We start from the raw sequence: 14,680 nt of genomic DNA on the forward strand, positions 1-14,680 counted from the left end.
TCCTCCTCCTCCTCCTCCTCCTCCTCCTCCTCCTTCTCTGCCTTCTTCTCTTGAGGTAAATGATGCAGCAAGGGTAGGAGAAGTTTTTTGCCCTGCCCCTTCTCTTTCAGAGCATTGGCATTCTACTGGACAAAGCAAGAAGTTCCAACCCTGCTGAGTGTCATGGCAAAGGCTGCATAAACTCTTCTTCATCCCGATTTCAATATTTCCAATGCCTTTAGAATAGTGTATGCCTTCATAGAGTCTCTGTGATAATCAAATAAAGTTATTTATAGTGAATACATCGACACTGCCAGACAGAAGAGCTTAATCTCAGTAAAATTATTTACTTCAGCTTTGTCTTGATATTTGCTCATGAGTTACTTCTCCCATGTGTTTCCTCAAAGTTCACATTGTGTGGTCTTGGATGTCCTGTTTAGAAGATGGGTAGAATTTGATGGAAAATTACTGTGCTTATCATATGCCTATCTGTTGGAACTGAAACACATTCACATACATTAAGAAGAATATTTTTAATTAAATGATAATTAGTTAAAACAAGTTCCCTGTGGTCTTGAAGGTTTTTTTTTTTTTTAAATCATTGTTTCCTTTTGTGCTTGTCCTTCTATGTCTTTACATGTCTTTATTAAGTCAGGCCACCTGTGGTGTAGTTCTGCCCCTTCATGCATAGCAGAAGATCTCCAAATCCCAGATAGTCAATGACAAAGAGGGAAACACAGAAATCTCACTCAAATACAACACTACCATCAATTACTGGCACTAACAGTAGAAGGCAAAGTGGAAAATTACAGCCAAAGAAAATAATTTTTGGTTTTGAATGTTCTGTTCATTCCCAGCTGACTACAGATTGTCGTCCCTTTTCTCCTGGGGCCAAGGTGACTGGGGACAGGAGAGTCTATGACAAATAGTGCATCCTTTAATGCCAAGGTCACAGTGTTCTGGTTATAGGGCATAACTGGAGGCTTCACCTACATCTCATTCGTGCTCTGTCCTCTGCATCCCAGATAGAACCTAGTAGTAGGATTACTGCCATTTTGGTGGCATTTAACCTGACCTGTAGCACATGGGAAGTGTGATAACAGGTATTATAAGTAATACAGTGTTTATTCTCAGCCAGTTGGAGGAAAATCACAAAGACCATCACCTGTGTGAGATGCTGGGTATGATGGTGATTAATTGGTAGCACATATACTTTAGATATTTTGAGTTTTATGTTGCCTCCCTAGAGAAACAACAGACCTTGTGGTACCTATACAGTGCTTGTATCTGATAGAGAACTGTGCCAGCAGTCATGAGTGTCGGGAGTTCCTCTGGCTATGGCGACTACATTGATATCTTCCTCTTTTCTATTCATTGGCGATGCAGCTTTTGAGAATTTGCTGTTCTTGGGCACAGGCTTTTCACATATCAAGTTCAGCGGTCTCATGAGTACCTGGGAAGCCTCGACTTTCTTGGAAACAAGGACCGAGTATTAACACTAAAGTGGTATTTACATAAACACTGGCTCAAAAAAAAAAAAAAAAAAAAAAAAAAAACATAGGGAGAATGGTAATCTTCCTTTATGTAAGAAACCCAGTTTTAGTTCTGGAAAGAATGCAGGGATATGAAATGACCAGCAATGCCAGCATGAAAAAACATTCGAATCTGACTTTTGCCCATTTTTGTGGCAGCAGCCTTACAGAGCAAGGAATCTTGGGCCCTGCTGGGGAATGGAAACCCAAGCAGGTTGGTTTTAGAGCCAAAGTATAATAGAGCCAAAGGCACCCAGCATGAGAAGTGCTTAAATCCCCCTGTTTTCCCATGAGACAACCAAGACAGAGGGTCTTGGTGTCATTTGGACATTTTAAAACAAGCTTACTACTTGCTAAACTAAGGATAGAAATCCTAAAAGCCCTTTCAACACTTCACTCTTTTTTTTTTTTTTCCTTATGTGAGCTCTATTTGTCTGGACTCCATAGAGAGAAGCGCACCAGAAAACTTCTGGTGGTGTGCTGCAGTTTCTTGCCTCTTCCTAGGACTCTGGGCAGAGTGATGTCAGCAGAGACAGACACCAGTGGACTGAGGCAAGATGTGTGCTGAGGACATGTGATGTCCCAAGGAACGTAAATAGAACTACAGAAAGTGACAGAGGCTGAGCCTGTCTTGCTGGCACAGGTAGCTATGAATGCTCATGGATGGGATTCCAGTCTTAGCTAATCATTGCTTCCCTGAGAGAGGCACAGTGAGACCTTCTCCTGGTGTTCTTCCTGGTCCCTCCTGCTGACTAGTGTTGAGCCTAAGGCCTGGCTGTCTCTGCTAGTTAGTGTGATGGCTGCTCATTCCTGTTTGCTTCCCAACTTCACCTAACTGAACTGTTGGTGTATCTGTGAAGTGGTTGCAAGTGGATTGAGCTGCCTCTGCCTGCTAATCTTTGAACTAAGCTGCCAATTTCCAGAAAATACAAACGAGAGTGGCTCCTCAAACCTTTCTAAAAGTTTCCTCCATATCCTTTCTTTCCCACTACCTCTGGTGGCTGGTGGGCTAAAAGGGAGGTTAAAGCTTTTAAGAAATATCATTAAAAATGAGGTTTGAAAAAAATTAAAGTTACATTCTTCTTTTCTGAAAACTGTCTATGGTAAGTGTGTCATGAATATACACAAATGCTACTCCTCAGTGACTTGATAGTAATTCTGAAACTCCCAAATCTATAGTTATTAATGTTCTCTGAAATCAGCGAACCACAAGCTCTTCTTTTTCATGGCCTTGTCTTTAGTTTATTTGATTATGATCACTTTAGTAAAATGGTGATAATCATGACACAAATACACTTAGAATTCTCTTTATCAGTAATAAATTTACTAAGGCAGTTTAATATAATTAAATGTGTATAATTAAATGTGTACAATTAATTGTCTCTAACATATTTCATAATAACAGGAAATGTGGTTATTTTTGATGCCCGAAGTAGGCAGAGCATGACATCAGTGTTTATATTCCTTGTACAATATAAATTTTAAAAGTAACAAAGTAACATATTTTTTCATTGTGGAGGCAGCATAGGCATCTTAAAATATGTAAAGAGCAACAGTCTTTACATTCCAGGTTAGCAAAATGATGAGAGAAGTTCATTGCCAAGCCCATATTTCTTTGTACAATCTGGATACCAATGTCAGCTATTAGTATATTCTGAAGTGTGAGTATGCTGTATTTTCCATAATAAATCCATCTATAACTAGTTTAGCCACAATTCAACTAAAAGAAAAAAACAATAAAAATAGATAAAATTTTGAGTAAAGTTTATAGAGAATGATAAAAATCACAGATTCTAAACAAGTAAATTAGGAGGAGAACATGCTTTCAAACATTATACTGAAAAAATAAATGCTCTAATGGAAGCTACTACATGGTATTATGTTGAGGAAAACATCTGAGTAGCCTCACACGTTGGTCAAAGCCCTTACATGCTGTAATTAAATCCGTGATAGCACCTACAATTTGTAAATGTGAGAATAATCAATGGTCCTTGTTCCCTTCATCTACCCCACATCCTGTTTCCTTGGCAACAGTTACAACCTGATTTTATGAATTTCCAGAATTAAGCTCACAGTTCATTTCATAGGTATGTATTTTAGATGAGTCAATATTTGAAAAGAAGAAAAGGAAACCTAAAAGCAACTTCAACACCCCTCCCCCCCCCAGGACTCCATAGGCTGGCATTTCTCACACAGAAGGCCTATGCAAAGAGCTACAAAGTGGCCACTGGTGTGCTGGCTCTGGGTGTCTTCTCATTGGCCATCACTCTTCCTACTTCAGGATTTCAGCATTTGAAATGGGGTTTGGGGATTTATATGAGTGACTCAGAAAATAAGAGGGGTGACAGCAGAAACCAACAGGGTTAGATAATGGAAGAGATGATTCTGTAGTAACTGATGGAGACCTCACAAGTGTACAAAATCCAGAGAAGACTGAAGAAAAAGAGGCAACTTGGCAGAAAAAAAGGGGAAGTAAATTCATGCCAACTTCGCGCAAACTGATAAAAAGTGTTGACTGGCTTATTACCATATCCATAATCATGTAAATTCTGTACTTTGAGCATATAAATAAATGCAAAAAGGAATTGTAAAAATCTAAACTATCCCATGCACTACTTGATTCCCAAGCATATACTAATATTTTACATGAGAAAGGTATATTGAGCTTGGAATATGACTCTATTTATCAGGAAAATGGCAAGTGCTATAAATTAATTTAAAGAGTATCCACCAAAATTTCTGGAACATCTAGGAATTATTTATGTCAGTTTGATAACAATTAACCCACACATGATTTATAATCTAATATACCATTATTCTTTGTATTCCAATTATCAGTTTGTGAAGAGGAAATACAATTATCTCAGCAAGAGTAGGTGTGCAAGACATCTCTCATGGAAAGGCATTTCAGATTATAACAACCTAAGGGGGGACATTTGTTAATATGGTTTGTAAGTGTTTTCTGCATGGACAATCATGTTTATACTGCTGGTGTTGGAAAATAATAAATTATATTCTGGATATGTTTTATATACCTTCTGATCCTTTTAAGGAATATTTTTTCATCTTATACAAGGCTAATCCTGAAAATAGTTGTTCATGTTATCTAAAGCATAATTCTGTAATGGTGAGTCATGCTGAACAAGTTTCTCAATCCATATTAATACAAAGGGCTGAAATCTAGAAACAGATTTGATTCCATATGGATGCACTTGCGGTCAGATAGAGCTCTATTTGTAGGACTTGCATAACATTCCTGGGCGGTGTGCTATGCTGACTTCTAGATCTTCTAGATCTGGTTTAACAGCAGACTCTAAAATATTGGGTAGGGTGGGGAAGAAGACAGTTTAGAATATTCAAAGAAATCAGGACTCTTCACTCAAGTCACTGATGGTTCAACACTGTTTTCTGTAAACTTGAAAATGTCATAGCCCATATCCAGGTTTAGTTCCCTGATCACTCTATGACATATTTCCACAAGGATCCATATTTTTGCACAGACAGAAGATGAATTCAATAAGTGATGACACTGTAGCAAATTGTCCTTGAGAGCAGAGGACAATCTACCATTTCTAAGAGGCAAGCTGTAATAGCCACATTTTGACTGCTTTGCTAGACGCCTGCCAGATTTTCTCCACCACTTTGTGAACTTCCTGATCACTGTTCTTAGTTTAATCAAGGTTATGGCAGCACAGCAAAGTCTCTGAACCTTCAAGGTGCTTCCACTCAAAAATTATGTCCTGAGTACTATCTGCTAAGTCATAATGTTCTCAAATCATTTTATGCATCAACGGCATTTTATCCAGCTCTTTAGTTTATCTTTTATGCCTTACAAAGTTTGGATTGCTTTCCAGTCATGTGTTTTTTTTTTTTTTTCAATATAACAACACTTAGCACTTAGGAGCTCTGCTGTGATAGCCAGCTGGATCCCATTCTGTTTGCTATTTTAGTACAATGTCAATGGGTGGGTCACACCAATGGTTAAAAAGAAAAAGTCAAACTGAAATGTGCAATGAAGAGTATTTCCTTTTATCCTTTAAAAATAAAATATAAGTTTCTTTTATCTTGAGTGTATAGAGGACATAGGAACTCACTTTGAAAAAAGTAGAGTATGGAAAAAATAGTAAGTTGATAATGGAGAAATCCAGTAAACTCTGCCTTTTCTAGGTTATCAAGATGAACAGTATTAATTTGTGTTGATATCATATGTTCCTGATAAAATGTGATAAGGGGGCCATGATATACTCCCACCATTTGGATTCTAAGCCTCTATGCTCAGAATAATTATGGGAAATTTATTACAGGAACACTCAAATTGAGGATATTCCACAAAAACATGTTAACTAGTTAGAGCCATTGAAACTGTCAAGATTAAAGGCAACCTGACAAATTATCTCAGAGACTAATAGAGTGGAAGAAGAAAACACAATTCAGTTAGATCTTTAAGGAGGTTTTTTAAAAGTACATAGTAGCAAAGTTAATGAGCTCTGACTGAAGGCTTCCTTTTTTCCAGTAGAGGTATGCTGGTCAGTGTCTGTTTAGTAGGCTGCCTCTTTGTCAACTCAGCTTTGTGTGTAGAAGAACTCTGATTATGACACATCAGCTTGTGTCCATTGTGAAACAACTTATTCACATTACACTCATCTGTATTAGTACCCATGACTTCCATGTGTCTTACAGTAAATAGATTGAACACACATTTATTGTTCCATAGATTTATTATAGAAGCCTGACTTAAGATGTCATCAAGTTTTTCTTTCTGTGGACCATAAAGGAAGGGTCTGATTTAGCTTCTATGCTTGGATCTTGCATGACCAGCTTCTCTCCATATAAATTCCTGTGGCCTTGACTCTATGCCAGTGTATTGTTGCATCCAGAAAGTCATCCTAAATTGGATCTCAGGTTACTGATCTCTATTAGATTCATCTTCAAGGACACTGCATCCGTACAAAATCATTTTGAGTACGAGAGTTAGTATTACAACACATTTTTTTATGAAAAATTATTACATTTAGTGCTTGTGTGTACATGTGCACATATATACATGCCTGAACACTCTGTGTGTGCACACATGCATGCAGGCATGCACATACACAGAGGCATGTACTGCAGGTAAACAAGCACAGGTATGGTAACAGGTGACTGGAGGCCCTAGGTAGTTACTTAATATCAAACATCGGCTATTAGGCAAGCAAACTTAATCACTGAATCTACTCAAAGGTCTGGAATATATCTTCTTTGGCTCCTTTTGTTATCATGCTTCATCAATTACAAGGCAAAACTCCTCTTGTTTTATCTCCTGAACGTTGCTCAAACCATGCACTTTGCTTCCTTTGTAACACCACCATTACCACTCATCCAGACTGTGAGCCTTGCTCATCTAGGCAATGACAAAATGCCCTTATTTCCAATTATGATTTTGCTCTGCTCAAGTAAGTTCCATGTTATGATGATAAATGTTATCAAATAATGAAAACTACCTATAATTGAGAACCTCCTAGAACCTTCCATGTTTCTGGAAATAAATCACCAAATCTTATTTGTAGCCCTGAACCCTGTGTACACTGTCAACACATTGGTCAAACCAGGAACAATTTTCTAAGTCATTCTGTTATAGCTAACATCAACTTCTGTTCATGGTAGAAAACAGGACTTCTTTCTATCATAGCTTTTGTGTGGGCCCTGCTCTGTCTAAGTAACCCTCTGTTCATCCTTAATAGCACCTCTGTCCTCCACCTTCAGTCTCAGTTCAGGAGTCAAGAATGTTTCCTCTCCTCACTGAAACAAAAGAGCTCCTCTATTATATGTTATCCTCTATTATATGTTATCTGTATACTTAGCATTCTTAAGTGTCTACCACATTTGATATATATATATATATATATATATATATATATATATCAAATCATATATATCATATATATATATATGGCTTCTGTCTATCACTGGACCAAAGATGTACATAGAAAGTGAATTATTTTTACTTTCTGTCTATAGCTCTATTATATGTTATCTGTATACTTCAAATTCTTATGTGTCTACCACATTTTGAAAAAAAACTTATATATATATAATATATATATATATACACTTTTTTCAAAATGTTGCTTCTGTCTATCATTGGAATAAAGATGTACATAGAAAGAGGATTATTTTTAGTTTCTGTCTTAAGCTCATCTCTACCACAATACATCCCACACTTAATTATTAATACATGTATGGATTTAATTTCTATTATACATTTTGATGTCTTTTCTCATCTATTATAATGTTAGTTGCTATATTTACTATTAATACTTACATTAGTTTGGCATTAAACAGTTAAATCCATTCATGACATGTCAGTCACATACAATATAAGAAAAAAAATAACATTTTTTTTAGTGATTTCCCAACCTGGTGAGAAGAAAAATCAAAATCAAAATTGATTATGTTAGTCTAAATAATAAATTAAAATGTAACTATTCCCATACTGAATTAACCATCTTACAAATTTATAGCATCACTTCCAAGTATCTTTGTATCTATGGATGTAGGATACTATACCTATTATCTTTCTTATCTATCTATCTATCTATCTATCTATCTATCTATCTATCTATCTATCTATCTATGTTTGAAATGTGTTTTTTGTTTTTTGGGTTTTTTTTTGTTTTTTGTTTTTGTTTGTTTGTTTTTTGCTACTGAGTATTGACTTACTTTCCATTGATACATCAGAAGTGGCTATGTGGATTTAAATCTTTCTTGAGCCTTTCTTTCATATCATTAATAGGGCTCTCCACATGTTGAGAACATGCTTTACTATAATATCATTATACCTTCTCAGGATTAGTAGTACAACATTAAGCCTTCACATTATGATTGACTAGCCAAAAACAGATACTCTCTACTCAGCCCTTTATCACTTATGTCTCTCCAAAACAATTGTAGCTCACTTCCAGACAACATAAAAGACAAAAGTGCCCTGGATATTTTCATTTGTTTAGTGTGCTGGGGTTTGATTACAGCAATTATATACAGTGGTGTTATTTTTTATATGTACAAGACAGAGGGAGGGAGTAACAGGGTTTCCCATGGAAGAAAAATTTCCTCAGATTAAAATTTAATGTACCATAATGGGATTTTCAGCAAAAATAAATGTCCTTAACACTTAATGTATAAATTTTAAAACTATGTAATGAGCACTTACAGCGTGCATGTTAATTCTGAGATATACAATGGTGTGGGTGGACACAGACTTTGCTTGCATGGGGCTAATGTTCTTATTCCTAATGCAACAGAATCACTAGGAATTATTTTTGAACAAATGCTAGTTTCAGAGTCATTAATGTCCCAAAAATTTTATGTCTCTAGGTAAGTGGAAGACATTTGCACCTCTACCTAGAAACCCAATTTCCCAGAAGGACATGAGCCTTACAGACAGAAGCATGGAAATTCAAGAGTGCTTAAACCAGTATGACCTTAGTGTTGAGTGCCTGTGATAGAAGAGAACAGGAGCCATTTCACATCAATTGCCTCCAATCACGACTCTCACAAAGGCTGAACAACAGTGTAGCTACTTTGGACATGTGAAAGTCTGAGTCTATAATTGCTCTGGATGACATTGAATCATGAGACTGCCATTTTATCAAAATCTGAAATAGGATTTGTCCTATTGGTTACATTACCAACCCATGGATGGGCCAGATGGGTAATTAGGGTCAAAGGAAATACATCCAATGAACACCCCAAACATCAGGGTTGTGTTCTTGTGTATGGTAAAATCTATTTTCAAATCCACTTACCTATATGTCTCTCCGATGAGTACCCCTCCCCCATTACCATTCTCTATAGAACTTTACCGTCCAGTGTTAAATAGGACACAATACTGCCCCAGAAGAGTAATACCCACTTTGTAGTAAAGACAGACTAAATCATGGTCCACTTTTCCTCTCTGAAAATGCTTATTCTACAGTTTAGTTTCAAGTGCATTCATTACATCACTGAGAAATGGCAGGAGTGACATAACCCTGACTGCTCTGTACTAAACACACAGCACTCAGTGCTCAGGACTCGGTGCTCAGTCCTCAGCACTCAACACTCAGTACTCAGCACTCAGCACTCAACATTCAGCACTTTTCTTTCTTCCATCTTTCCCTGACATTCTGTCACCTCTGCCCTCTGCCTTATTAAGGACATCTCCTGGATTGAGACCAATCAAATGAATTCTTATTTGCAAATTTTAAAGGTGCAAATATTTGGTAATCTTTCCTATCCTGTCAAAATATTTTCTTGTATGTTGTACTTGATTTTTTTTTAAGAGACTATTTTTGTAGCAGTTGTATGTTCACAACAAATTGCAATCGACCTTCCGTTTGCATACACACACATGCATCACCTCTCCTGACAGCATAATTCCCTTAAATGGTATCTGTATCATGCTTGGCGAACTGAAATTGACACATTATTGCTACCCAAAGCTCATCATAGACATGAGTATTTTCTTGGTGCTGGAGAGTATGAGTTTAAACAAATTAACAATACATGCAGAATAACCACAACTATAGTAGGGATTATATAGTATATTTTCAGTGCACTAAATGTGTTTGTCTTCTGTCTATCCATTTTTTCCTGCTCTTCAGAAGGCATTGGAATCAGGTGCCTACTTTCACCATCTCTACTTCTGACTTTTTTCCTGAATATCATATGGTTGAAATATGCCCTTGTGTCTTTGTTTCTAATCTCAGAACAGCTTTCTTCTATGTGTTAGTACATATTTAAGCACATCTATGCCTTTTTCTGACTGTATTTTTTATAGTGCTTAAAAATATTCTAATTTCTCTCTATATGTCTATCCTCTTAACTCTTTTACTTACAGGGGATGGTAGGAGGGTCTTCATTGCTTCCAAGCTTGGAAAATTAATAAATCTTCCATGAATGTTTACATGTGGGATTTCAATAAGACCTGGTCTTTTAACTTCCTTGAGTAAACAGTTAGGACGAGTTATTGGGAGGCTGTGAAATGGGAAGATCGTGTTTAGTTCAGTAAGAAACTGCCAACTGCCCTCTAATGAGACCTTTCAGTTTTGCCTTCCTATGAGCAGTGAGAGAGAATTCCCATCATCCCTTACTTCTCAAAATTTGTTGTTGGGTCTTGTACTGCCTTTTGACTGTCACAATATAGGATGCTGTGTAAATATTTTAATTTCATTTATCCAAGGAAAAATACATAACATTTGCTATCCATAGAGGAGTGGCAGGATTTGGTCCATTTTTTTTTCTTCTGCTAAGAAGTGTGCTTTCTTACCTAATTTTGTGTGGGCTTTCAACTTCGGGAAGTTAGGGAAACATTTTATGGAAATGTCTTTTGCAGATCTTCTCTTCTTGTCTCTGGTTGCTCTTTTACTCCCTTGATTGTGCTTGATTTTTATCTGTTTGTTTGTTTGTTTTTCACTTGAAACTGACAAATGTCCTCATGCTCTTGTTTTTGGCTCTTGGCATGTAGCATGACCCTTAAAACATCCGTTGCTAGTCTTCTTGGAAGACTTCCAGTGAGTATGTCTGTAAATGTTTTGCATGGTTCAAATCTATTTTACCTCTTACCTTAAGCTCATATCACATGATGAGCTGGAGAGAAAACACTTCAGAACATATAAAAGTGCACATATATACACACACAAACACACACACACACACTGCCACATTGTGTTTGTCCAATGCTGTGATGTGCACTTGCCAGAGTAACTTGAACTCTTCTATCTATAATAATCAGGTATAAAACTCTCATTTGGCATGAAATGGCATGGTTACTTCTTTGGGTGATCCCAAGTGGAAAGGTATTCGTTTTTTCAAAGATGAGACACAGAACAAAGTTACACAGTTTTTATTAGAGTCTGTGATAATTTCAGAAGCCAATTTTCTTAAGTAATTTGCTTTACCCCTAATTCTGCTCTTAGGTATGGCATGATCATGAGTAACTGCTGCAGAATATAGGCCATCCTCTTGTATTTCAATGACAATTTAGCAGACTTCTGACTTGTAGAACACTCTTCCCTGCTTCTTTTCTATTGACAGGAGTGAATGCCAGTCAAAAACTGAAAACCAAAATAGCAAAATAAAAATATTTTGGAGTGGAAGGATTTTAAAACTGGGCATATGGATGAGAAATGAAAAATGAGCGTCATTCAAATATGCTCTTACCTAAACCTTTTAAATATCTCGCAGTTCTTTTAGTAGGAAGGAGTTGCATTTCCATTAACTTTGTTTAGAAACAACACTGAGATGCAACCTCTTGACCGTGAAGGCCTTTATGAATTACTCCCAGGCTGAGCAGAGTCCCAGGATGGGCAAGAACTGGAAAGAGCACAAGCAGTAGCTCATTTTGTGGCAGGGCCACCAAAGAGCTGCCAACATGTTGTTGAACTGAAACAGGAGCCAGTCTCCACAGATGACAATCATTCAAGCCCTGGCAGTTAAGGGAGCCTGTGAGAAAGGGATGCACTGAAGAGTCCCCTGCTTTGTAATCTCCAGGATGCAGGTTGCTTGCCTAAGGATTAGAACAGCTGAACACTAATCTCTGAACGCTGTCTCAGGAGCACCAGTGCCACCAACCTCTCTGGAACTCAATTCTCCTGTTAACTGAGAGCATATGAATTGCTGATCGACAGGCATGCTACTGCTTTGTTCCATCCATTTACACTATATATCTTGATTTGAGTGCTAAGATGAAAACACAGTGATTTGTATTTAACGTTGCATGGCACAGATAGTTGCTCATTACATCCCTTACGTATGCTTGCAGAGCACTGAGTCTAATGACAGCTGCTCAGTCTCCGTATGCTTGGACCCAGTTAACCTGCTCAGCTATCTTTCACCGATGCCAGTCGCAGAACCAAGTTATTTGCCTTACCTTGAAGAACTTAGGTTTTAATGTCTCATCGATTACCAATATCACTCCTAACAATAATATCTACTGTACTCTCACTCAGAGAGATTCTTTTTCCAACCTAGTTATTGATAATCCCATTAATGATGATCGTTTGAAACAAGGCTATTTGCTTTGCATGAGTCTGAGTTCCAAGACAGCATAATCTTCATTTACTCTACATAGCACGATAACAACTTGGAAGCTCTATATGTTTATTTTCTCCATTTTTCCCCTTACAGAATCATCTCTATCAGCTTTTTTTTAGATGATAAACACCATCAATGCATTCCCCATTGCTCCCACAGTTCCTGGTATCTGAAATCTCGCCTGGTGACAAGTTCTCACGAACTATAATGCATGCTTTTTCTAAATGTCTGTATGTGGCAGTACTTACTAGATTTAAATGAACTGACTGATTTTCCCTTAGTTCTACAACCTGATGCATTTTAATCTATAGGCCTATCCACATGGGCTAATTTGCATGGCCAATACACAGGTGCACAGCTATGCATATTTATTTTAAGTAATTTAGGATGTTAATTTTATAGATATGATAATGCAATTTTAAGTTTAGAAAAATCATGGTACTGATGTCTGGCAGGGTTGCAAGTCTGTAGAATTCTGCGGTATACCTATATCATATTTCTATAGCTCAAAGTAACTTCTCACTTATGCAAAATGCACAATTAATATTAAACATGCTATTTCAAACATACACTTTGTGTATGGGATTCCAAATTATATTTCTCTTCTTAACAGAAGGTGGTATTTTCTGAAAGGACAAAGAATAGAAATTGTGAACATATCCGTAGCTTTCTTTTTGAAATCAGCCTACATTGTGGGTTGCAACAGACAAAACTGAAGCCTCTTCAAGGCTGGAAAGGGAACTTGGTAACTTAAAACAGTTGCAGCTCTTCCAGAGAACATAAGTTCGGTTCCCAGCAGCAACATTGCAATCTATAAATACCTATTAACTTCTATTGCAGAGGATCAAACACCCTCTTCTACCTATGAAGGGAGAACACTCAAAAATTATAATACTACCTACTATTTTTTTAAAGTGGAGTTTCTACAGGTGAAGCAAAATGAAGTGTTCCAAATCATGTTTATTTAGTGTCTGCTCAACGCACTTCTGTTCGTGTTCCAGTAGCCTCTAAGAGACCTCAGTGTAGTCTTATGGGTCTTCCAAACTCTGTGTGGAACAGAGAATTATGTAGTATTTGTTACTAGAAGAACATTTGGCAAGTCCAAATGTCATTTGATTTCGTTTGTGAAGTTCCTTAATTTTAGAAAGTATTATTAACTCTATGCTAATTGCAGTTTCATCAAATAAGTAATAAGTGACCGTGATATTGTTAAAGTAGGCTTTAGAGTGTTATTTTTGGGTATAGCAATGGACACAAATATAATGCACTAACATGCATTATGTGCTCATTCTACAGCTTAAAGATAAGGCTTTAAAGTGAAGACCAGCTTTCCAAATTTCATCTGAAGGATATTACATCTCACTTATGACTCCCACTGTTGCTTTTATACAATCATAAAGACTTAATGGTGTCTCATGAAGACACATTAGCATTTCCCTTGAGCTAAGGTGATACTAAACCTACCTGAATCTTTTAGCTTCTCATATGATCTTAATAACTAGTCATATTTTACTGCAACTAGAGAGCCTATGTTAAGGGTGCAAATGAGCAAATCAAAGCCACATCTTGGCTACACAATGCAGTATGAAGAGATGAGGATGAATAGCTCTGAGAGGGCTTCTTATAACAAGAACATTTGAACTAAAAATAACTATCCTATGTTGTCCTCAGAACTACTGAGAACCCAAGGCATCTTTGTTTTTTTGGGAAGCATGAGCACCCATATCAGGGCGGTACACAATGTAGTTAGCATAACAATCATTGGAGCCTGTTTTATATGAACAAGAGCATCAACAGTGTAAAAAAACATTCCAACCCAAGCTTGCTTTCCTCTTTAAAACTGGGCATATTAATAATTTATTTTCACCAGGCTGTGGGGAATGTATGCATTATTGATAAGATCATGCTTTATAGAGTTTCAGAATTTCTGGTGCTTCTAGGTCTATCATCATCCTTGCAACATAGTAAAAAGAATGTTCAATAGAGCACCTTCCAAGGATTCGGGCTACAATAATGCCAGAAAGGCCAATAGTCTTAATTTCTTTATTGTCATTTGTCCTTTTATTTTGCTGTGACCACATTCCCTATCCAAAGAAGTCATGGAAAAGAAAGTATAC

The 14,680-nt window shown here is 36.9% G+C and overlaps 1 protein-coding gene and 1 pseudogene across 2 annotated transcripts in view; one reads left to right on the forward strand and one right to left on the reverse strand.

Annotated features, from left to right (window-relative positions):
- Lsamp (limbic system associated membrane protein) overlaps positions 1-14,680 on the forward strand; it is a 2,126,592-nt gene that overhangs the window by 376,553 nt on the left and 1,735,359 nt on the right. The gene's annotated exons all lie outside the window — the stretch shown is intronic.
- Positions 1-14,680, reverse strand: part of LOC110329415 — a 96,934-nt pseudogene that overhangs the window by 9,820 nt on the left and 72,434 nt on the right.

The sequence above is a fragment of the Mus pahari genome, chromosome 12, assembly GCF_900095145.1.
Source record: "Mus pahari chromosome 12, PAHARI_EIJ_v1.1, whole genome shotgun sequence".
NCBI lineage: Eukaryota > Metazoa > Chordata > Mammalia > Rodentia > Muridae > Mus > Mus pahari.